This window comes from Passer domesticus, chromosome 12 (assembly GCF_036417665.1).
Source record: "Passer domesticus isolate bPasDom1 chromosome 12, bPasDom1.hap1, whole genome shotgun sequence".
Lineage (NCBI taxonomy): Eukaryota > Metazoa > Chordata > Aves > Passeriformes > Passeridae > Passer > Passer domesticus.
The window spans coordinates 20,095,914-20,121,140 of NC_087485.1; the positions used below are offsets into that span (position 1 = coordinate 20,095,914).

Here is a 25,227-nt window from a genome sequence, read left to right on the forward strand (position 1 = left end):
GCCCTGTCCTGGCTGTGTGGGCACTGCCCTGGCTCTGTGGGCACTGCCCTGGCTGTGTGGGCACTGCCCTGTCCTGGCTGTGTGGGCACTGCCCTGGCTCTGTGGGCACTGCCCTGGCTGTGTGGGCACTGCCCTGGCTGTGCAGGCACTGTCTGCCCTGGCTGTGTGGGCACTGCCCTGGCTGTGTCGGCATTGCCTGCCCTGGCTGTGTGGGCACTGCCCTGGCTGTGTCGGCATTGCCTGCCCTGGCTGTGTGGGCACTGCCCTGGCTGTGTCGGCATTGCCTGCCCTGGCTGTGTGGGCACTGCCCTGGCTGTGTGGGCACTGCCCTGGCTCTGTGGGCACTGCCCTGGCTGTGCAGGCACTGTCTGCCCTGGCTGTGTGGGCACTGCCCTGGCCTTGTGGGCACTGCCTGCCCTGGCCTGGCCAGGGCTCCTCAGCTCCAGAGGGGCAGGGCTGTGTGGGCACAAGAAGGATGTTGTGATTTTGCAAGAAATTATCATCAAATTCTGTCTAATAATTTGTATTCCTCAGGTATGTTTTGCCTTCTCGTGCTGTGTGTGACCTCTTTTCATTGCTGCCAAAAAGAAATTATTTTTCCATTTTTTCCCCCAGTGCTTCCATGCCAGGCTAATTCTCTGTTCTCTTGAAAGCTAATATATCCACTTTTCGTATTAATATTTGTGAGAGTAATATTAGGAATGTTTTATTTCATTATCTCACAGCTGAGAACTGTACTCACACTGGGTTATAAAGCAGCTAATTACAGTGTTAGTGACTTTACAGTGTGCCATGCCTGCAGTGCAACTTGTCAGTTTCTGAGAATTTCTAACAAGGAAATAGTTTGCAGGGTACTTTGTGAATCTAGTCTGAGAAATGTTGCATATGCAGCATCTTTGCAGTGCTCTACATCTCCTAATCAAAACTCTTTCACCTCTAAGGGCATTTGCATTTTATGGAAAACTTGATAAATTCAGATTATTTGACATATGTACTTTTCCCTGTCTGTGCTTGTTAAATCAAAAATATTTAGGATACTGCAGAGTAACAGAATATTTAAGTGCAGTGATCCCTTCTGCTACTCCTCCTCTGGGTTTGCAGTCATCACTACCTCACAGTAATTGTGGAGTTGAAAAGCTATAATTAAAGCTTCAGATGAGGAGCAATGAATAAAAGGGACACTCTCCCCTATTCAGCCTTCATTAAAGTAATTGTCATTAATGAGAAAGGAAAAAGGGGGGAAATGCCCAATTCATGAACAGATGTGCAGCCTTCTAACTGTAATGTTTTCCAAAGCCTGGTCTCTGCTTAGGAGGACTTGGTTCGGTATTTACAGAAAGCTCCCTCTGGGCAGCGTGGCATTGCATGAAGCATGCTTTCCATTCCAGACAAAAATCTGTATTTTAGAGAGCACAGGTGGCAATGGATTCAGTTACCTGGATTAACCAACCCTGCAGAGATTTGGAGCCCACTTACATGGGAGAACTTGGAGAGTTTTAGCACTTTGATAAAACTCCCGGTGGCCACTTAAGCAGGATACACACTGGAAGCAGCTCAGAGTATTTCCCTGCACTCAGGAAGTCCTGCTGACAACTTCAGCAGCCACCAGGCAGCTCTCACAGGCCTGAGCTTGCAAATGGCTCTCTTGGAGTTCAGAAACTCCACTCTGCACCCCCTTCTGTGGAAGGAATTCCCAGTCCCCTCCTGGCTTTGTCCTAGAGGTTATGGTGCAAAGCACTCCATGTGCACATGAGACCAGACTCCATTTCTGTCCAGCACAGAAGTTCCCAACATGTGCTGTGTCTCTGTGTTTCCCTGCTGGAGCTCTGTTTCAGTGGTGAAATGGATTCACCTCCGCATGTTTCTCACCTGAGTGGAGTCCCTGCATTTCCAGAGCCTGGAGGATCCCTCAGAGAGTGGGAGTTTCCAGCAGTCCCTCCCCTCCTGCAGTTTCCCATCCCAAAGGTCAGGGCAGGGGGCACAGGAGGAAAGTGATTTCCCTTTGGTCATTCAGCAGCTCAGGTTAGAATGAAAGCCACAATTTTCCAGTCCCCATCCCTTACCTCACTCACTCCAGACCTTCCATGAGGTTCATGAGCTGAGCTTGTGTGTCCCAATTGTCTGTTCTTTACCATTAATGGATGTGTTCTTTAAGGGGTCAGGAAACAAACACTTCGAGTGAAGATTTAATGAACAGCAATATATGTTTCTTGCACAGATACATACATACACACACACACATAAGTATTTTGATATCACACATCCTTTTAATAAAAGATACTTTATTTTTCACTCAAGAAAAAAAGTCTTTTAGCATTAACAGGAAAAGCAAATTTTTGGGTTTTTTTCCCCAGTGATTACAGGAGATGGGTGAGCCTGGAGTGATTCTGTTTTATTGAATCTTCCCAGTACCTGACAGCAGTGGAAATGCCTGATTTAATAATTCAGAACTGGCTCCTGCAGAAATACTTGCATTGTGCATGTTTGAAAAATAGCAGAGCCAGAAGTAATTTTAAAAATTTGTGCTGGTTGTAACCTGTGAGTGAGGAGATGTGTCCAGCCACCTTGACATCGTGGCAAGGGCAGGATTTGTGAATACAGGGTTTGTATTCTAGCACATTTAATTTTATTAAACAAAACTGTACTTTCTGTCTACCCAGAAATGCCTCCCAGGAGATGCTCTGAAGAAAATCTGTAATTCAAAGTGACTGTTTTATGTTATTCTCTTTCAGCACTTTTTCTTCTTATAAATTGTCAGCAACCAATATGTACTTTTTATTTTTCTATGAATCATGTAAACTAACAAATCTTAATCTACATCTGCAAATTAAAGGCACAAGAAGTCAATTACAAGTGTTTGGTTTACCTAATTGAATTGCACTGTCTTTTGATTGAACTTATAAAGTCATGTGGTTGGTGTTCCAAGACCATAAAACTTCTAAGATGACTTCCATCATTAATATCTGCTGTTTCTGAATTATGATTTTTTTTTTCAAGCTCTCCAATATTTAATCAAAATTTGCAGTTTCTGTAGACATTTTGTTGGAAGATTTGTTTCTTGGAGCATTCATGAGATGTAAATGCAAGAGAGGTGAGCACAGGAGCAGACTGCCTAAACACAAATCAGGCTTCAAAGAAATACCACCAGGCTCTCTCCCCACTTCTTCCTCCATAATTTGCTGTTTGGGCAGCAAGCAGTGAAGGGCAGGAGCCTCAGCTGACGTGTGCTGCTCACATCTACCTAACCTGGGTGATCCTGCCCCTGCCCCTGCCCTGAGCTGATGGATGTCACACTGCTGGTGGGACAGGCTGATGGCTCAGCTCTGTACCTGCAGTGTTTGCAGAGCTCACAGGTCACAAATTCAGACTCTGATTGTTGATTTGCAGGGAGCCATCCCAGTGTTTGGTTTCCCCAGTGCCTGAGGCCCACAGCACAGCCCTGCTGGCCACCAGCAGTGTTGGCTCTTCCCCTCCCTGCTCTGCCTTTGTCTGTGCTGCCTGCTTGTACCTTCACTTTCATCCAGACAGATTTGGAAGTTACCTTTATGCAGATGAGCAAAATGAGAAAGGAAAGGATTGCACTACGTAAGGGTTTGCTGCAGTCAGTAAGACAGGTTTTTTTCAGCTCCTAAAATATACTGAAGTCTGAGAGAAGATGGTATAAAACAATTTAACATTAGAGGATTTTCAGAGATAGTTCAGCTAAAGCACTCTGAAGGTACAATTTTAAAGGGAGATGATGCAGTGCTAAATATACAAAATGCAACATTCTATTTTAGTTATAATTAATTGTAACCAGTTCTTATTTAAATCAGCCTGCCAGTCATAATTAGTCTGTACTTTAAATGTTTTGCTCGATGCTGTGGAGCAGAAACAGTTTCACATTAAAATAATAATGGAAGTTCTGTAGGAAAGTAGACCACAGCATTACAATCCTCACCTGTGTGCCTTGGGAAGGATTCCCTGTTCCAGACAGGTGTTTTGTAACATGGGGATGAGATCCAGGTTGGATTTGTGCCAGGGGAGCACTGAGACTGCTCTCTGCAGACACGGTGAGATTTGTTTTACACCTCCAGTTCTCCTGTGAGAAGAGCCAGGGCCGTCTTCCTGCAGCAGGCAAAGAGCACTTCCTTGGACTCCAAATTGTTATTTCTCACTGTGAGATTACACACGAGCTTTCTGGTTGCCTCACTTTGTAACCCTTGCTGGGTACATTTATTTTAGTGGCACAGTGCCTAATTTGGCTCTGTTCTTTTTATTCTCAGAATTCTGATATTTGTGGAAGGTGCTAGGGGTGTTGGAGATTTGTGTTAGTGCTGTGCAGGAAGGAAGTTTGAAGATGAGCTATATTATATATGGTTCACTAGGTAGTAGTAAACATTCCTCTTTGTTGCTGTGCTTGGGGATTATCAAAGGGTGTTGTGTTCCCAGTTAGAATTTTTCTGGATTAATGAAACAGATCACAGATCACTGCATAGCAACGTGCCTGAAGTCTGTGAAATGTTTTCTGAATAAGGATTGGATCAGGCCCATTGAGAATATAAAGTGCTGGAAAGAACACAGTATGATTTTACAGACCCTTTATTCAGTTGTTTTCTCGCACTGGCCTCACAGCCTCTCTAATTAGAAACTTGAGGTTTCTCTAGTCTGCTCTGTGTCTTTCCTTCTCTCTAACAACACACCAGCAACATCCGAATCCTCATTGTTACTCCTGGCTGTCCCTGACAGGGACACTTTGTTTGAATGTGGACTTGTTCAAATGAAATTAGGAATACTTAAAGTTTCAGAGCTTCCTGTAGAGTCTGTGCGTGTTCATGCTGGGATTGCACATCAGTCTTTGGGGGCTCAAGAGCAGGATGCCAGGTGGAGGCTGCCTCATGTTGAGCCAAGGACTGCCACTCACCCCTGCAATTTAAGTGTCAGTAGCCAAGGGAATATTTCGGCGTTTCAAATGTCTACCAAACCCTCAGGAGGTTCTGCAGCTTAATAGGTAATTTTAATTTTGTTCACAACTTCCATAAAAATGTGAGAAAAATGTGCATCTCATGGGCAGGTATGAGCAGCTAGAGAATGAATCTCCACTGTGAGTCAGATCCCTTTCACAGGTTCAGAATTTAGAGACAAAAATACCTGCAAAAGCCTAGGAGTCTCTGTTCTTGTCTCTTCCCAATCAAGGGAATAGAACCTGGGGCCAGGAGCCTGCTTATGAGCTCTGGAAATCTCTGACTTTGCTGCCTGTGGCAAGTATTTTGAATCTGTCAATAAAGTTATTTTAATGTCTGACAAATGATCATTGCATAAAATTCTTTGCAATCCCATTTCTTTGGCTGACAGCTTTTCTTGTCCTCTGGTTTTGGGGCATAATAAATCTGAAATCAGATCTCTGAGATGAGCCTGCACAAAAAGCTGTTATAAATGCATTTATTTGGCCCTTTTTCCTCAGAGAGTGTTAATATCTGATTCTGGTTTGACTCAGAATATCTTGAATTGTTACTGTTCCCAGTAGCTGAGAAATCCCAGATCCTCTTGCATACAACCCTTTAGATTTTGGATTTCTCAAATACGAAGGTTGTTGCTTTTATACTTGATCCTGAGGAGGTCCAAGTCTCTTAAAAATGTTCTCTTGCTTATAACACATGAGTAACTAATGTGGGGGTTTTATGGGAGGTGCCTTGGAATCCTTTTGTGGAGGGAAGGCTCTAAGGAATACAAGTGCCACTTCAGTTCCATTGTTAAAATGCTGACTGAGTTGAAGTGCCTTAGTCATGGAGATTTTGGACTGAGTCAGATTGTGAGAGATCCTCCTGCAGGCCCAACACAAACATGAATTCACCTTGTACCCTCTGTTGTCTGTGCTGCCTGGTGAAGCAGCTTTGCTGTTGAGATGAGGAGGTTTGAAGTGTGTGATTCACCAGAGTGTTGCAATTGATGAGATGCTGAAGCTGTGCACAGGTCACATAATTATATTTCGACTCACAGGATGGAAATCCAGATGGTTATTCAAGAGTCTCGCATTTTTGCATCAGGGTAAAGGTGAAACAACTTCATTAAAATTATTCTCCCACTTGCATCTTCTATTACCTTTTTCCTTTTTTTTTTTCCTTTTTAATGTTTCTGGGCTACATAACCATATCCAGGGTATTATCCTCTTTCAGGGATGAAGGATAATGGGATATAAAGGAAGCCTGGGTTCTCCAAACATCTTAGTTTTGCTGATAAAGGTTGGCTGTATTTTATGTGCTGTTACAGCAAGAAACACGAGCTGCAGTAGGGAATGTGTTTGTCTCCGTGGTCCTAACAAGTGCATTCATTTAAATTTTATAAAAATTTCATTCCTGTTTCAATACTGGCAGAATCCAAAATTGAAAACCTGTAGGTCACATTTGAATAATGGCCCTGCTTGCCCTGTACCTAAAGCTGAATTGTGATTGTGCTACCATTATAGTCTTGGGGCATGAAAATCCTTTGAAGTGATAACCAATGGAACACTCTTTATTTCATTTTAAAAAACGTCCTGTTTTACTAATTCAATCTCTTATTTTTAAAAAAAGCTTTTCAATTTTTTCGTGAGTGTAGCAGAAGGAAACAGTGAAATTTGTATCTGTGACAGTCCAGGCCAGTTACCAAGGGCTCTACAGCCTAGAACATTTGCAGAATTTTCAGGGAACGAGTCAGAACAGTGTTAATGGCAAAACTGACTTTGCACTCTAACCAAAAATATACACATGATATCAGATTTAGTATTCTATTTCATTGATAATTTACTACTTATGTCTCCTTGTTTTGTTTCAATTTTGTTGCTAGTTTATTTTTAGTTTGTTGTTTTTTTCTTTCAATTAAATGAGTTTGCCAACAGTACTTGATAGGATGGATGAAAATCCAGGGCTATATCATCACTTGGATCTGGTCAGTTGGCATCACTGCATTTTGTACCAGCTGGGGTTCTGCCTTTCAATTTGGAACAAGTTCTATACCCTGGTCCTTTTTTTTTTTCTATTTGGACACAAACCACTAAAACTGGCACCAAGTTTCCCTCTCTTTCCTATTTCTGTTTCGCCTAGTTCCTAAACTTCCTGGAGGAGACAACATCCTTTTCTTTCCAGAATGAACCTGGAAAATAATTTATAAATAAACAAAGAAATAGCAATAGTGGAGTAGAAGGAAAGGAATGCTATCCATTATTTATGTACATAATTAAATGAATCCCTGGTTATTTGAAAGCACAAAGACAAAACTTCACCGTGGGTGTATTATGTACATAAATGCTGAAGCACTTAATGGTGGTCTTATATGAGAATGCTGCTTCCATTTTCTCTCCAGAAATTACATTTTGTTCCATCAGGCAGCTCTCAGTTTGCAGCTATTGCTGCACACACTGCAATTTCTGCTCAGGTTTGTCAGGAATTCAGCAATTAATGGTCAGGGGTTTGCTTTTTTGCCTTTTTTTTTTTTTGTATGTCATTGTCCTGTACGCCCAAACCCAGATTTGGTGGCATTAGTGCCATGTAGGCAAACGGGGTGGCTTCAAGGTGTGACACATCACCTCTCTGTGGGGCATGTGGGAGCCAATGCTGCTTTGGACCTCCCTGTTTATTTTATGGGATGGAGAAACTTAAGCATGAACCATGTTTGCTCAATTAAGTTATTGAGCCACTGCTTGAATTACTCTTCCACTATGTTGTTTAATCCCCCAGTGAGGGTTGAAGATTATAATTCACAGACCAAGAAAATATTTTTGTTTGTTTCAGTTTTGGCATTGATATCAAATATGTTACATTATTTTTCTGTAGTTCTCATTTTCTCTTTAGTCCATATTTTTATGTTATACCATTTTGCCCAGAATAATAAGAGAGTTGTTTCATACACAGGGGAAACTGGTAAAAAACCCCCGAATTAATTGAGTTGTCTTAATTTTACAAGGAGATGCTTAGAGTTGAAACATAAGGGCCTGAACTTGGAGCTCTTTATGTGGTCTGCAAAATGAAGCTGTGCTCCTGAGTGAATAGGTAAGTTTTTTTAACCATTATTTTTGCTTCCCCAGACTATTTTCTGTCAAATTCAGCAATCCAGCTCTTCTCAGGATAATGCAGTGTGAAGCACATGGAAAATAATTTTGGTTTTAGGTGCCACTCCGTTTATCTGATTCCCATGGAGCTCCTGCCAACTGGTCTGGAGCTGTTAAATCCTTGCCAAAGCACGGCTCTAATCCTGAAGGGAGGCTGTGTCCCAAAATGTGCCCTGGCTTTGGGGCCAGGCACTGGCATGGAGGGGAGCCCTGCCTCAGCCCAGCATGGAAAATGCCCAGCAAATCCCTTAGCCAGGCCCTGGTAATGAGCTGGGAGTGGTGCTGTGCCAGAGCATTCCAGGGAAATCCCTGCTGTCCCAGCTCCTCCTCTCTGTTCTAGGAGAGGTCCCCCTTTCTAGATATTTCCCAGTATATATCTAAACCTCTTCCCAGTTTACTGTAGGTGATGGGAAAATACTACACAGTAGGTTAGAATTTTGAAATCTGTAGTAAAATACTTGAAATATAAAAAGACACTTCAGACAAGTTCAGTGACAATTTTGACTTTCTGAGTTCATTGCATTCTGCTGAGCACTACTAGTTATAAGAAAAAAAGAAAATACTTTTTCTACCAAGGAAATATATGTAATCAATATTTGTGTTGTACAGCAATCATCAAAATCCATGGGTGTTGCCAGAAATACACCTCAGAATATAATGAGATCTGTCAGGGAAATGAAATTCAGCAATGGGTTGCCCAAAGGAAACCACGGCCTACCACCAGGTTTTTTGTGTGTGAGTTTCCTCAGCTTTTGAGCAGAGGCATAACAAGGTCCGTATTTCCCTCTCCTGTTTTGCATGTTTTTTCTGTGTCCAAGGCAGCTTTCCCAGACACTGGCAGGAGCACAGGGCCCTGTTACGAGTGCTGGCTGGTCACCCACACCCTGATCCAAAAGCCCTGGCTCCCTCCTGTCAGCCATCATCAGAGCAGACACCAGAGGCTGTACTTGCCTCGTGGGGCTGCAGGTTTGGGGTGAGGAAATCCCACATTGCCCTGGTGTGCTGGGCACACCTGTGGGTCCCAGAGGGAGCACACCCAGCAGATCCCAGAAAGCTCCGGGCATGGGCTGTGTGTGAGGGGTGGATCAGGTTTTCTGCACTGACCTTTGTCCCCATCAGGGGATCCATGAGAGCACATTAAAAGTTCCTGGTAATTATAGATGTTCACTTCTATAATTATAGAGGTATTCACCTGGCTGAGGTGTGGGACATCAAAACATGAACAAACGGCCCAAATAATCTTTTCCCATGCAGCCAGGAAAGGAACAGTATGCCCACCCATCTGCAGCTCTGATGGTGTTATTCCAGGAGATAATTTATCCTAGAGCCAGGAGAAGGAATGACTGCAGCTAAGCAGGGCAGAGGAAGATGTTTGTTTGTTGGAGGGGAGAGGGAATGGCTGGAGGAAGCAAAGCAAGCATGGAATTCTAATGCTAGATTTTATCAATTCATAAGGTTTAATTAACTTATACTTGTGGTACCTCTGAAGAGAAAGGGAATCCAGGTTAATCTTCACAAGATATACAATAGAAATTATTTATTAAAATAAGGCCCATTACTGTGATTATCACACACATTTTTAATTAAATCTAAAGTTATGTCAGTAGAAATTTTTACTTATATGATCTCAAAATGTTTGGGCTTGTTCATCTTTCTAAGCTTTACTTCTCTTCCATAAAGATCATGAACTCGGCTTAATTAGAAGGAGTAGTTATAATGTCAGAGCAAATTAATTTCAGTCAACCAAAGGGGCCCTTTGAGGATGCTGCTCCCCACCTGTAGCTGGGAAGTCCCAGCTCTGGCGCTGAGCGAGCTCTCATTAACTGGAATGAGGTTTCCATGATCCATGGCAGGAGCAGCCGGGGTTGGGTGGGGACTGTGTCCCCTCCGAAGGGCAGCGCACAGGGCTCATTCCCAGCGCCTTGCCCAGCCTCCCCAAAGCTTCTGGGCTTTAAAGAGGGCTCTGAAGCTCTTGGAGGTTTGTATGCAAGGCCTCTCCCAGGCAGTTGGACTGTTGTCTCTCAGGGATGCCTCTGTAATATATTCAGTTTGCAAGTGGAAAAGATTTCTGTTTTTGAGCTACTCTTTTTAGCTTTTTAGGGACTCTTTTTAGCTGCTCTTCCAACAGAGCCAGGCCAAAATTCTGAATTGTGTAAGCAGATCTGATGATCTGAGTATTCATTCTTATTAGGTCCCAAGAACAAGAGACTATTTTTTTTCCCATGGATTTCACTCAATGTTATCTTTAAATATCTGCCTTTTTTTTTTAATTGAGTCACTTTCTTTTGGATGCTACTACACTGACTTTGTATGTAAAATAGCAGAGCAATTTCACACCCTAGAAGGAATTTATTTTCATAAAAATAAACACAGTAACTTTTTTAGGTGTTAAAACATAAAGTAAAAATATAATTTAATAGTAAATCATTGCTTAAAAATGCATCTCATCCCAAAATTCTGGGCTACTCAATGTTCTTAAGAGGTTGTAATGAGCTGAATTCATTGGTTAAATTAAAATGCTTTTTCTCATATTCAGTAAATGCAGTGTGTGTGCAATTGAACAAAAATAAAATTGAAATTTACATTTTCATCAAATGAATAACCACATGCCGAGGATTGCTTGACTGCAATTTATGATTATGCAAATGAAACAGGTTTTGCAACTAGGATATGTACAATAAATGGGAGTTCCATTATTATGTATCAAAAAGCCATTAACCTTGAAAATTATATACAATTGACATGAACATTTCTAAAATATATCCAAAACCTGCTAATGTTCCCCCTTCCTCCCCTATGTATAGGGCCTGTACATTAGATTTAGCAAAAGAATTCAGAGTGAATAATTTTTTAAATGAGCTCTGCCACTTTTATGTTGGTGAGCTCTCTGTGACAACTTGCTGGGTCCTTTATTCATTATTTAAATCAGGAAATGCTGCTGATTAATTCCTCATCTGCTGACAAGAACGTGCATTCCAAAAGCTTTTCATAACCAGAATTTGCTGTTTCAAAGTCCTGGTGAGGCAGCAGAGAGGGGGTGCTGAGGCTCATGGCAGCTTCCCAGGTGACAGGTTTCCCTGTTGGGAGCCCTCCCCTGGCTACTCTCTGAGCATTGCTGGTGTTTGATGGGTATAAATCAGATTTTCCTCTTCCTCAGGGACAAAAGCAGCAGAAGTGGAAGGAGAACAGGACCGGCCCAGAACACGCCATCGGTTCTGGCTCTGCCTTGGTATGGCAAGGCAAAGCAAACAGCCCAGAGCTTAAAGCCTTGAGATAATTTTCCATGTAATTCCTAAAAGATGGTGCCTTTCTGAGTGGCTTTTTGGCTTGTGGAGAGGAGCCCCTTCTGTGGCACAGGCAGAGTGGGAATGCTGGAGGTGCAGCCCCAGTTCTGGGGCAGGTTTGGCAGCTGCTGGGGGGTTGCAGTGCTCAGATCCTGCACGCTCCAGCTGCTGCAGTCCTCACCCAGAAACATTACCAGGAAATCTCCAAGGCTCCCAGTGCCCTGCTATGGATTGCCAAAACTTTGAAAAGAAAAATACACATCACTGAGTGGTCAAAGAATATAATGTTTCCATAGGCTGGTTCTCAAGTGGTACCCCAAAGCTGGTCTGTTCTTTCAATGACTGTTTCATGGCTTTGCGGAAGTGTTTCAGCTGTATCTCTGTGTCAGTTATGCATAAGGGTTTGATATCCTGGGGTTTTTTTGCCATAGGAGGATTTCACAGGATGGTACACAATGTGTAAGGTACCAAGTTTGTTGGTAGGAGATGTCCTTTTGTCTGTTGTCCACAATGTTTAATTTGCCAGAATTTCTGAGATTCCTTTTCCTTACATGCCCAGAGCTATCACAGGAGACTGCTTATAATCTTTTATAGAAAATAAATCAAAATAATACTAAACATGACCCTCATCATCCTAAACCTAGCACCCTTTGGCTGCTCTTTTCTTCCCTTGTCTCTATAAGAAAGTGAATTCACTTTTGGAGTGGACTTTACATCTAAACCACTGCCAAAAAAATGCTAGCATAGGGCACTATACAGATTAGAGTAGATGGAAGTGTCATAGATGGGAAGGAGGACAGGAGGAGCTGGAAATCTGTGTATGTTTGGTTCAGTGTAAGGGTAGACACTGATGTTTTGAGGATTCTAAAATAGAAAATTGAGAGTACAACTGATTCCACTGGCAAAACAGAAAAGTCTTGTTACAGACTTGGAAAAACCTGCAGGAGAAAGGGACATATGGATATTTAATTATAATTTTTCAATATTACTTTTGATCACAGGAAATAGTCTTGTGACTTCTACTGAAGGAGGCTGCAGCAGCTCAACTCCCAAGAGCTGCTTTTGGCTGTAACCTTAAATAATCATCTTCATTCAAATAGAAAAGGGGCATCTTGTGTTACTTTTGAACTAGAAAATTATGCCCAGAGTTCATAGATATTGCAGAGGAATGTACTTAAAATGCCATTACCCAAATTTTCCCTAAAACTGGTGGGATGTGTTTGAACTGTGAAGTTTGACCTGATGGGGGATGCAGGTGCATCCTGTAGGGTTAGCAAAGCTTTTGCTTTTTTACTTTAAGGTGGTTTAATGTTTCTATTCTATATGAAGGGTTGAATTAAAGAACCCTTTAAAACAATTTAAAGTTGGGGTTTTTTCCCCCTAACACTGTATTTGCTGTCTATTGCAAGGCCATTCAGTATCTACCTGGGGTGAGCTCTTGGGCGCCATCAGCCTTCCCAGGTGGAATGGCCCATGGAAATCCTTCTCACATTGCTTCTTCCACCACAAGGATGCAGCTGAGTGCTCCTGGGTGTCCCTGTTTACATGGAAACACAAAAGAAAGTGGCTGTTTGCTCACACTGGCTCTTGCTTTCATCACAATCTACTGAGACATCTTGGAAAAACAGCATTTTTTTTTGTACTTTAACTCCTGAAAAAAATCTGTCACAGAATGGATCATGACTGAGCATTTCATGTGCTGCTGCTGCTAAGTTTGCCAGGGAACAACAGAATGCCAGATCTGTGTCTTATTTTTCATAACTCTCTGTAAACACCCCCCGAATTAATCCTAAGAAATACCAGAAATGCTAATATCTACTCTTTGTGTGTGCTCACAGAACAGATTTAGGACACTCATTTGAAGGCTGTAGATAAAGCCAGCATTTGCCATAAGTTAAAAGCATCCTTTTGACATCTCTGGAACACATTTCTCAAAGTACTGAGGAGTGATAGAACTTTTAATTCCACCAACATGTCTGATGTGTTCAAATGGAGTGGTGCAGAACCCCACAGCCTCCCGCTCACCCTGCATGTCCGAGTGCTGTGCCAGGGTTTGTGTGAGCACATGGGAACACCCTCCCAAACCTGCCCTAACAGCTCCCAAACTCCTGTCAAATAGGATCTTTCTGGCATCATCTGCCTGCTGCGGTGCTCATCCTCTCTTTCCTGAGGGTAGCAGTCAGCAGTGACCTCAGCACCAATTCCTTATTTTAGGGTATCACAAGTTGGTGGGGCTGATACCCCTCTGGGAATAAGCTCATTTTCCTCTGCTGGCAAATACCACTCAAGAGTTTATTCAGGGCTCCTGACTCCTGTGAATTAGGAGTAAGAAACATTTTTTAACATGAAAATGAGGCTGAAGCAGAAAATGATGGCTGTAAAGTAGCCTTGGTTGGTGCTTTCCTCATCAAACAAGGAGCCTTATTAAAAGACAAAAAATAATTTAAAACCCCTCCATGAGGTACAGGTCTGTGAAGAGTTTTTATTATCTCTAACTCTTCAGCCACTAGGTGGTGGGAAAGTTGCAATCTGAGAGGACTCAGGGACCTGATCTGCCCTCCCAGGGTTAATCCACAGCAGGCAGGAGTGAACATAGCATTCCTTAAATCCTCGTGAAATTTACCCTGAGGTGGCATCTGGATTGTGGCATTGCTTTGTACATCTCTATCCAAATGAGCTTTGTGCTGGAGAACCTTGTCCGTGTTACCAGGGCAGCTGGCATGAAAAGAATCCCTTTAGTGGCCAATTTCAGTGGAGAAACGGAAACAAATTATCAAGAGGCGAGTTCATGCTAAATTCAAAGTACCACAGCCACAGTGCTGGCAGTGCCTGTTCTGAAGCTGACTGGTGTGCTGCATGCCTGCAACCCCTGTGCCATTAAATAACTGAGAGAACTCCTAGAACACTTCAATACAGAGTGCAATGACTAATTTTCCTCTCAGTTGCTTCTGTGGCTGATAGTATAAAGAGGAGGTGTGCAGTACTCCCAAAAATATTGTGTGCATGGGCTGAGCCTTTCTTCCACAGTGCTCTGGAATTTGCTGAGCTGGTTTTTTGTGTGGACATTTGGGGAGGAAATGGTTTGATTTGAAAATGTCTTTACCAGGTTTATGACTCCCTGCTCTGCTCTGAAGGACAGCTCCATAAATACTCCTGGCTCTGGGATCCCTCGCCAGGATCTCTGTGGGGTGGCAGATTCATCACCTCCCTTTTTGATCTTGGAAATGAATTGAAGTCCCATCTTCTAATGCAAATGGCTGTGATAGCAGCCCTTAACGATTGAGGTAACTCCAGAGCAGGCTTTGGGAGCATCAGGTGATGGCAATGCCTTTGATTTATGTGCCACCTTTCATTACCAGCCATCTCAAAGCACCTATAATTTCTGGCAAACCTGTGCTGAGTTAATGGGTTATTTCAGAGTCTATTCAGCAATAACTGTTAAGTGTTCAGAAGGAAGACTGATTGATGGGTGAGATGGCCCAGAACTTTAATTATCTTAATGAACAATTTTTGAACTTAACAGAAAGTCTAGCACTAACACAAGTGGAGCCATGAACTTTAATTCCACCACTCATTCCATTAAACCCTGAGCTCAATGGTAATTTAAAGCCTTCTCTCTAGCTCTGTGTGTGTTTTTCAGAGGAGTCCACTGAGGCATTGCTGACACAGAACCACTTCTGCTCTGGAACATCCCACACCTGCAGAGAGCTCCAGGACCCAGTGACAAACAGCTCCTGACCCCGAGGAAGCTGCTAAAAAAATTGATAAGCAATGAGTCAAGTTTAGCAGAAGGAAACAAATATTTAAAGCCTTCAGAATAGCCCTTGGACAATTATTAACAAGCAGATATTAAAGACTCTGGTTCGACACCTGCTCCACTGTTTTGTCTACGATAGGAAACAGAAGTGGTAGATAGCTGAACCAGGGCAACAGGCACCAGGAAAACAGCATGAAAGGCAAACAGATTGCTGTTGAGAAGATGGTTTTGGGATGATCTTAGTGTGAAAGTTCTTTTAAAATTAGTAATTGTGATCACACATTCATTGTGTCATCTACACCTCCTTGTACTCTTCTTACGCCTCTCAGTTATTGTACTTTTAAACCTTAATCATTTTTCCACAGAAATGAAATTGTTATTAGCATCTGTTGTGTCTGCATAATTACTGTGCCTGTTAAAAGGCTTATTTCTATTATTTCCAGATCCTTTCCACAAATCCTTACATTGGTAATTAGGATATCTTGCAAATACTGGTACTATGAAAAGGATCAGAAATTTTTAGCTTGAACTAACAATTTCCTTCTGATAACTCATACTATAGGGAGTACCATAAAAGTATTAATAATATTAGAAAAAAGCAATAATTCCAAGCTGTGTTTTACTGTATCGGTTGCCAAGGAGATACAGTGCTGTGGGTGACTTTAGGACCTGGATTCCTTATACCAACTACAGCAGAAATGTCAAGAACATGATAATTATTTAGGCTAGAAGGAATTTAAATATAGTTTGTTCCACCTGTATTTTCATCCTGGAGATTGAGGAGGGGTCAGAGAAGGCACCTGAGGGTGGGGGCTTGTGTCAGGAGCCCTTTTTGAGCAATAGGGAGAGGTGAGTTGTGGAGGGTGACTTGAGGTGAAGTCACTGAGTGTCCACACGTGGACTCCTGGGATTGCACTTCTGGGTTCCCCCGTGCCTGTGGGGAGCAGCAAGTGGGCACATCCCCAGAATGGCCTTTACACAAACATATTCCTACCCACACTTCCATAGGGCATTAAAAACATGCCTGAAGTGCTATGGGAAAGGCCCAGAGCTGCTGGAGTGCTTGCCATGGGCTGCTCCCGCTGGGCAGGCAGGGCTGAGGGACAGGAGCTCTGGGGATGGCCCTGCTCTGAGCCTGGCAATCCTCATCCCTCAGGGAGGAGAGGCTGAGCCCTGCAGCCCTCTGTGTGCACAGCCCTCCCTCTCACTGCTCTTCCCACAGTCCACTGAAGGGCTGCTCTGCTGGTCTCAGGCTGTGATTCTCAGTGTTCAATTATCCTGCACAGATGTTTTCTGCTGTTTCAGCCTCTGCCAGCAGAAGGAAGCTCAACTGCCTCTTACATTTATTCCCAAGGAAAAATGGCTGAAGAGTTTTGAAGCCCCTTTTAGCCAGGTTTCCCTCAAAAGCCTGATGTGGGTCATCTCTGAGGAGCTGAAGGACAGTTTGGAGCCTTTCCATTCCCTGCAGCCCCCTGAGCTGCCAGCCTGCTGGGCCAATCCCCCACATCCCAAAGAGGGGTTATGGAGCCATGGCTTCGCTGTGCAGGACAAACTTCTGGGAACTGGAGCTGAAGGAGGTGGAAAAGAGAGATTTGAGCTTTGCCAGGAGCTGTACATGGCAGCAAAGGTGAGTGTCAGGCTTCTGGGACCCAGCTCGGGCTCCATGAGCTTTGGAGTGCAGAATTCAGGCTTCAAAGGTTGCATTCCCCTAAAACATCAGACATTCAAAAGTAACTCTGTGGCTGTCAGATCTCTCAGCACAGATAATTCTGTCATTTCCTCTTGCTGTTTGCTGGTTTTTGTTGGTGTCTGCAGGCATGAACTTGTGGTCTGTCCTTTTGGTTTTCTGACATTTTCCTTTCCTCCTCAGTTCAGAGCAAAAGGGTCTTGCTACATTGGACAAATGTCCTTTTCTAAAATTCATTTCTCCCAAGCCATGTGACTACAATGATCTCATTCTTTAAGAGGCTGTGCTGTGTGAAAGCTTGAGAGAGACAAAAAAAGCAGTTTCTGGAAGAACTGTTAAAAGATATCCATTTCTCACAACTATAATAGAACCTCATAACTAATTTAAATGGAATTTGTTTTCCATAACACAGATTTTTGGGTGTAAAGTACGTCCTTTGAGAGAAGCAAGAGAAAACAAACTCTGTTATTTTTGATTACCTTTGTGTTTTGTTTTTTATTCATTATGTTAATTTTATGCTAATAACCTTCTTACATTAAGGTTCACTTTATACTGCATAAACTGACAAATAGAGCAATATTTATCAAGCATAAATATTAAAGACACTATAAAGACTTCTAGGCTTTTAATTATTATGCTAATATATCTCTAAATTATTCTTGGATTACCACCCTACAGTTCACTGTGGAACATGACACAAAAATGGTAAAAATACCAACATTCTATTTCTCAATGCTATTAATGAATCACATAGAAATGCTGTCTATGAGTTAAAAAAGCACCTGTTATAGCACTGTGGAAGTGAAGATATAGAATTCATTTCTTCTGGTAAGCTGTTAAGCCTTTGTTTATATTATCATAAATACCAAGGAAATCCAAAGTGCTTTTTTTGTCTTTAAAGTACAGGAAATCTCCATATATTGCATGGAAATTCCTCCTATTGAGGCAATTCTTGGTATTTCTTTTCAGAGTGTGTGTTTGTTGGTGTCTGTTCAGATGGTGCAAGGCTGTGAGTTTCAGCCTCTCCTGATTTTGTGTTCCATCCCCAGAGACAGATGGGCCCCAGATCTCAGCTATCACATTTATTCTGTGCTGTTACAAGTGGGGGCAAAATCCCTCCAGTGTGTGGAAGGACTAATTGTCTCTTCTTTTTCCACCCAAATATGTGACCTTTTTTCCCCCAGAAGTTCTTTCTTTTAATAAACATTCCACAGGTTTTATGTTGGTTTTATTTATTTGGTTTTGTTTTATTTTCAATGTCTTAAATGTGGGCACTACAGATAGCAACAAAAATGCTTTTATGGCAGCTGGTTTTTCAGTTAACTCTTTACTTGTACCATCTACAATGGAGCAGGCTTGGTGTTAATAGGATCCTTAATTCTCTACAGCTCCATTCACTGCACGTCTCTTTGTAGGAGTTATTAACAATTGGAATAAAAGTGGTCTAAGGTGTGAACTGAGTGTCCCCAGCACAGAAGTGGCTCCCTCCCGGGGAGGTTCCGTACCTGGAGCTGTGGGGAGTCACTGCTCTGGGAAGAGCAGCTTTGATTCACTCACTAAAAGCCTCTGCCAGTCACTCTGGACTGGGGCACCGTGTGCACTGCATTATTATTAAGTGCCTTTTTAAAATGGAAACAAATGACTCTGCTGGGATATAGTGCTCTTGCACAGAGAGCTGCTCAGCTGACAATCACCTCTTTAAAGCGATATTATAGTGCCAAATAGCGCTGGGAAGGGGGAGGGCAGGGCTGTGTCCCATCAGGTAACAGGGAAGGACTGCCCGGAGCAGCAGCCCCGGCAGGGCTGAGGGAGATGGGGCTGCACAGACGAGGGGCTGTGAGGGCCGGGCTGAGCCTGGGCTCACCAGGGAGAGTGACAGAGTCACAGGAGCAAGAGCAAAGGAAGAGCTTCTCTTGCTTTCTTCTTTCAGAGTCCTCTGGGAAATAGCTTGAGCCACTCACAGTTTCGCGTTCCTTCATTTGTTTGTTTCTGTGATGTGCTGTGTGAGGGTGGCTGTGACCAGTTCTGGAGGCAAAGGTGAAGCACTGACATTGAGTTTATCTTTGGGCACGTTTAAAGGGCAGTACAGAGATGTGTGTGCTTTGGAAAGGAGCTGCTTTGGGGTGCTGGCAACTCAGGTGCAGGGAGGTTCTTCCCTCTGTGCCAGCCTCCATCAGGGCAGTTCAGCTCCCGTGGCACTCTGGAGGTGTCAGAGGCTGCAGAGGAGCCCTTCCCTTCCCTGCCCCTGTGCTGGGCTGTGCCCGAATGTCTCAGAGCACGGAGAGCTGAGCACAGCCACGAGTCCGAGTGACAAAGGTGCCTTCAGACACAACTGCCTCTGTGTGCTTCAGCACAGAAAGATAAATATATAAGAAAGTGTAGTCAGATGTATTGCTCAGCTGTGTCTGTATTGCTTGTTTTAGCTGTTCCACGCTAATAGTTTGAAAATACAATCAAGTTTCTGGTGAAAAGGATTTTTTAAATTAAAAATCAGTACCTATTTTTGACCTGTGTAAGAATCCAAATAAAACCCACTTTGTTGTTTTTGATGTTACAACTCCCAATTAAGTGTTTAACAAGAAAATATTCCTGCTGGGAACATTCAATATCAATTTTCAGTAACTAGCTGCAGTGTGAAATCTTGGTTTCTCTGCAGAGAACCAGTTTTTTGTCTGGCCCAGCCAGTATTGATCCCTGTCTTCATCAGGGGAGGTCACTTGGACCTTCCTTCTCCAATCCCCAGCATCCCTGCTTGGCCCTGTTTACAATGAGCTGCAGGGACAGAGTCATGGGGCACTGGGCACATCCCAGGCTCTGGAGTGCTGCTGCCCACTCCCACACTGATGGGAGACTTCTGTATAAAGCTGACCTAAATCAAGAGGAGAAAGCACTTTTAAAGTGGTTTGAGCATTAGTTTTGGACATGCCTTTACTTACAACAGTTCCCTTTTCAGGGGGTTCCTCAACCAGCACTACAGTTTTTAGGATGATTTTTGTGCTTCTTAGAAGTACATCGAGTGCTGGTGTTTGGGAGACAATCTTCATTCCACAGGTGACAGACAAACTTATCCTAAAACACTGCAACAAGATGGAGAAGGGGTTAAGGTCATCTGTCTGATGGTGAATCTGCTATCTGCAGAATTCTATTCTGTTTTGTAAATATATCAGCAAAGCTGAGGTTTTTCCAACCTGAAATAGTGCGTGCATAATTAAATAATCTCTGTCTATATATGCGTGAGAGATGGGAGGAAAGAAAAAGGGATATTTTCTCCCTTTTTACTTTCTGCAGCAGTTGGCTACACAGATGAAAACAACCCACAGCACAAAGTAATTGTGAAATCAATCAGTAATCCAACCATCCTGAGCTCTGGAGTAACCTCCCAGGAAGGGAGAAAACAAAGAAGAACACAATATATTAAATACAAATCCTAAAAGATAGGTAATGTGCCAAAGAGGTTATTGCATTCAGGAGGCTTGATAAGGATGATTTAGCAGGTGAAGAGATCACCTCTGCAGATCAGAGAGGGAAAGGACCACGAGGAGATAAAAGAAGGAATGCACAATAAAGAGATAAGTGAGCCTTATCTTCTTGGCACTTACCTCATGATTGTTAACATTTTGTCTTCTTTCCATAATCAAATTTCCAAACCCTCAGATGCAGAGCACCCTGACCTTTGGCCTCTTCTGTAGTCCAGTAAAACCAGGACAAAACTAAAGGAACCATTGGTGCAATTCAGCTCGTTTGTTTAACAACAAAAAAGTAAACAGTACAATTTTAGACTAAATATTTGGGGGTCTAGCTGTAAATTGTGATAAGCTCCAAATCCTTCTTTTGTTTCTGCAGGCAAATATTGAGCACAACACTGGTAAATGTATTTCTGCCTCAGACACTGGGCTGGGGGCCATGGACTTGCAATGCTGGCTCCTTCAGAAGCTCACTTGACTTTAGACCCCATGTAGATGCCAGTTCTGAAAGGATGTCTTATACTTACCTACAGAGGGAATGCTGCCTTTCAGAGGCTATTCCTCTTGCTAGAAAAGTCTGTAACTGCCTTGGTCAAAAAAGGGTTTTTCCAACTCCAAAACAGATGCCATATGCCATAAATTGCATATTTCCCATCACTTTAGCTTACAAATTCCTAGAGTCCTAGAGTTTTTAGGGACTGTTTTTTTTTTTTTTTTGGTTTTTTTTTTTTTTTTGTTTTGTTTTTGTTTTAAGAGATATTTCATGAATTTTCCTGTCTGGTAAAAATTTCTAAGGAAACCTTCCCTTCCCTTCCCTTCCCTTCCCTTCCCTTCCCTTCCCTTCCCTTCCCTTCCCTTCCCTTCCCTTCCCTTCCCTTCCCTTCCCTTCCCTTCCCTTCCCTTCCCTTCCCTTCCCTTCCCTTCCCTTCCCTTCCTGAAAAGAGTTTGTAATTATTACTGTTCTGCAGGAAATGCTTTACTAGAAAGATAATTGCAATCTCCTGTTTGTGTATTTTAAACATTCATTGTGTACCTGTAATTTAAAAGTACAGTGGGGCAGAAAATAACCAATTGGAGAATATTGATAAATCAGACAGGTCTGAGTTAAAGAATCAGAATTCTGTTGTGCTTAAATGCACTAACTGCCTGCAGCTTATTTCTGGGATTAAGTTGAATATATAGACTTTTATGAAGTTTTTATAAATACAACTTGAATTCACAGACCTTTAATTAAATGTATAAAAGCAATTTATTAGGCAGTAAATATCTGTATCAGTGTTCAAGTGGGCAATGCTGTCACATGAGAAAGGAAGTGCAAGGCCTGTGCAGGTTGGTGGAGAGGACGTAAATATAATGCTGAGGATATGGCTTTAATTTAAAGAATAATTTCTGTTGCACCCACGACTTTATTCTTTCATGTTATTGACAGCACAAATGTTTCCATCCATTTAATTTCATCCTCTTCCTTTTCATCTCAGATATTTATATGTTTGCATGGCCTTATCATGATAATATCCAGCTGCCCCCCAAACAGAAATATCCTGAACAATTTCTCTTCTTTCTTCTTTCTTCTTTCAGAGTCCTCTGGGAGATCGCTCGAGTGATTCACAGCTTCTCATTCCTCCATTTGTTTGTTTCTGTGAGTGAGTGGATGTGCTGTGTGAGGGTGGCTGTGACCAGTTCTGGAGGCAAAGGTGAAGCACTGACATTGAGTTTATCTTTGGGCACGTTTAAAGGGCAGTACAGAGACGTGTGTGCTTTGGAAAGGAGCTGCTTTGGGGTGCTGGCAACTCCCTGCTGGTGCAGGGAGGTTCTTCCCTCTGTGCCAGCCTCCATCAGGGCAGTTCAGCTCCTGTGGCACTCTGAGTGTCTGGGATTTCGGGATCCATGTCCCAGCCTTCAGTGCCAAACAGCACCTCAGAGAGTTAAGCACAACTGTTCCTTTTTATACAACTTTCATAAGGTCAAACCCAAAAAAGATATAATTTTTTACCTGAATCTTCCATATATCTCTGGATTACAGGAATTACTTTTTGTGCTACTAAACTCTGAGGCCAAAAAACTCTTTTGAAGAGTTTCTCTTCATTTTTTCCCCCTCCAGTTAAGTCTGGTTCCAGTGATCATACGGACAAAGCAGGAAAGTTGAGCAGATCTCAAGGCTGGGCCTGCAGGATCAGACCTGTCCTGAAGACCTCAGGGAATGTTTCAAACTTCCCAGTCCTGCCTTTGCACTGGTGTGAGAGCATCCCATCCATTGCTGCAAAACTCCTGGGAACCTCCCTGTTTTTAACAGATGGCAAAGCAGTGTGGAAAAAGCTGGAATGCTGATAGGTTCTGTGCTGAAGTGAGAAAAGGAACCATCAAATACTTCTGTCATCTCATGGCTGGATTTCCAGCAAGGACTGAAATGCCCTGAAATAGCCCAGCCTTGGTAACCTCCCTGGCACCAGCTGGGTCAGCCCTGTTAGTCCCCAGGTCCTGAGCCTGGCAGTGGGATTAAGAGCATCAAAGAACCTTCTCAGAAGTGGAACCAAGTCTTTTTTTAGTGTCTGTGAGCCACAGGAGGCACTGGCTGTGCTCGAGGGCAGTGGTGCACTTTTGCACTCAGGCTTCCAGCTCCTGAGCACCAGGTGTGCCCTCTGATGGGGCTCCTTCTGCTCCTCTCCAGCCTTTAGCCCACCAGGCCTGGGAATTTGCTCTGGGAGAGCAGCCCCATTTTATAATCTTTCTTCAAAGAATATTTTTGAGACATGCAAAGGAGATTTATTTAAACAGGGAGGTAAAACAAGGCCTAGTAATAAACACAGAAGCCCTCCCTGTGTTTAAATTCCTTCCTCACAGAAATGTTTTCATATTAGGTTTCTTTTTCAATTATTTTCTTTTCCTAGACCTTGCAGATGTTCACCTGGCAGGTGTGTTTCTGGTCAGCCTTTAGAGCTCGTTGTGAACAGAGCTGGGGGCTGAGTGCCCTGCCTGCCCTGGGGATGGGCAGGGCTGTCCTGAGCACCACTGTGGGCAGTCACAGAGGGAAAACAGAATTTGCAGCTGAATTTTCCACAAGCACTTCACTGAGCAAAAATGGCCACGACTGTTTGTCCCCTGGGCAGCTGTGATTCTCTTTCTAGAAGACAGCAGTTATGAAATTATTCCAATGTGTGTGAATTGGTGCTTGTTCTGCCATTCTCACTGGATTTATTGGGGTTGAACTAACAGAAGGAGCAAAACTGCTCCTTAGTCACATCTCTTGCACAATTAGCAATGCCAATAAAAGCAGTGAGTGTGTGTTATCCCTGCTCTGTGCTGTGACTGTCAGTGGGAGCAGCACTGATGTAATCACTTTCCACCACCAGCACAGGGACCTCTGGGTGTGCAAGAAGCAGCTCTAATGAGCCACATTCCAGCAATCCCCAGCTGGAAAATGGTTCCTACCTGGGGAAATTACACTTGGATACAGATGGATAGGACTGCTAATGACAGTGTCTTATTGATAAAAGCACGTTTTTTGTAAAAAAACGATGAAAAAGCCTTTAGTTACATATCCTGCATGATGAGAAGGAGCCCGAGCTGGCAGTGAGGGCAGCCCAGAGTGAGGGCAGGAGCAGAAGCCTCTCCAGGGTGTGAGGAGCAGCAGGGTCACTGCTGCAGGCCAGGTTCCCACAAGCCAGGCAGGCTGGATCTAAGTGCCAGGGCATGGGCAAGGACGGAATGGATTGACCAGGGAGCAAGGAATTCCACAGGGGCCTTGCCATCAGCAGGGAAACCCTGCCTGAGGGGCTGCTTGGGGCCTCCACAAAGGATCTTCAAAAGCCCAAAATGACTTTGCAGAAATGAATGGCTCTGGGCTGGCACGTTCAGGACCGAAGGGCTGACAGAACCTAAAATGATTCTCTTAACAGAAAAATGAGACTCTGGCTCCTCTGCCAAAGCCTAGGGATCTAAGGCTTTGTCTGGTGCATACTAAAGAATGGAAAAAAGGCTTCAGGAGAGAAAAAGAGATCTCAGAAAGTGAGAAGAAATAAACAGAAAGATAACTGATATTTACATTGTGATCTTCCTGATTATTTGCTGTGCTATTGCATAAGTTTATTTACTGAATGCTGTCTTTTACCAAATAGATTGTTTCATTTCTTCTTGAGAATTGGTTTCTTTTGCTATTTAAGCAAGCAGCCCACAGGAATGCCTTTTCATGCATTCAAGTTACTCTGCAGACAGTGCTTGAGGCCTTTAGCAGTGTTTGTTTAGAATGGGCTGATTCCCCTCCTGCTCATTGCAGGGCTCTGCTTTCAGGCAATGCTTTATCCAGTCTTAATGACAAACACTGGGAGGAGGTTTAAGTCCCAATATGCAGCAGAATGACTTTTATTTGTTTAACTGGCAGCATGTGGTAACTTCCTTTCCTTCTTCAGTAACCACAAGATGCAGCCCCACCAGAGATGTGGTGGTGTGTGTTTGGCACAGAGGAGTTTGTGCCTTTGGATGCACCTCAGCAGCAGATGCAATCCCTCTGCCACAAACCCCTCACACAGAGATTTGGGCTCTCTTTCCTTCCTGTGCTCCCTTTTGCTTCCAGTGTGGTAACAATTCATTCCTGGTTTTATGCAAAGAGCAATTAAAATAAAGTAAGTACTGGCAAAACAGGATTGCACTTTGGCAGTGGCAGCACGAAGTCAAAGCTGCTCTGGAGGCTGATAACCTCTGTACAATGTCTGCACTACAGCGATTTCCAGCTGGGTGGAAACCCCTCCCTTTTTGACAGATGCCATCTGTAGTGTCAAGTTTCAGGTTTCAGCTCTGTCCCACCCTGTCCTGTCCTACTTTTGGCAGATTCCTTTACTGCAGTTCAGCCATCCTTGGCAACTCAGCAGCTGCAGGCAGATTTTCCCTTCCTGGTGCTGCAAATGCAGAGGAAGAAAGGTGACAAATTCAGCTGGTGGCATCATTTAGTGTGGCAGGGGACTCTAGAGGTAACC

General features: G+C 43.2%; 1 long non-coding RNA gene across 2 annotated transcripts; it reads left to right on the forward strand.

Annotated features, from left to right (window-relative positions):
- The first annotated feature begins 452 nt into the window (after nucleotides 1-452).
- Nucleotides 453-25,226, forward strand: LOC135279592 (uncharacterized). Of its 2 annotated transcripts, XR_010346809.1 has the most exons (5): nucleotides 453-534; nucleotides 7,921-8,006; nucleotides 14,990-16,733; nucleotides 21,836-21,951; nucleotides 22,359-25,226. It is a non-coding gene; the product is annotated as an uncharacterized LOC135279592 (long non-coding RNA). The 2 variants fall into 2 exon arrangements; XR_010346808.1 differs by lacking the exons at nucleotides 453-534; nucleotides 7,921-8,006 and having other exon boundaries at nucleotides 10,249-16,733.
- The last annotated feature ends 1 nt before the right edge of the window (nucleotide 25,227 follows it).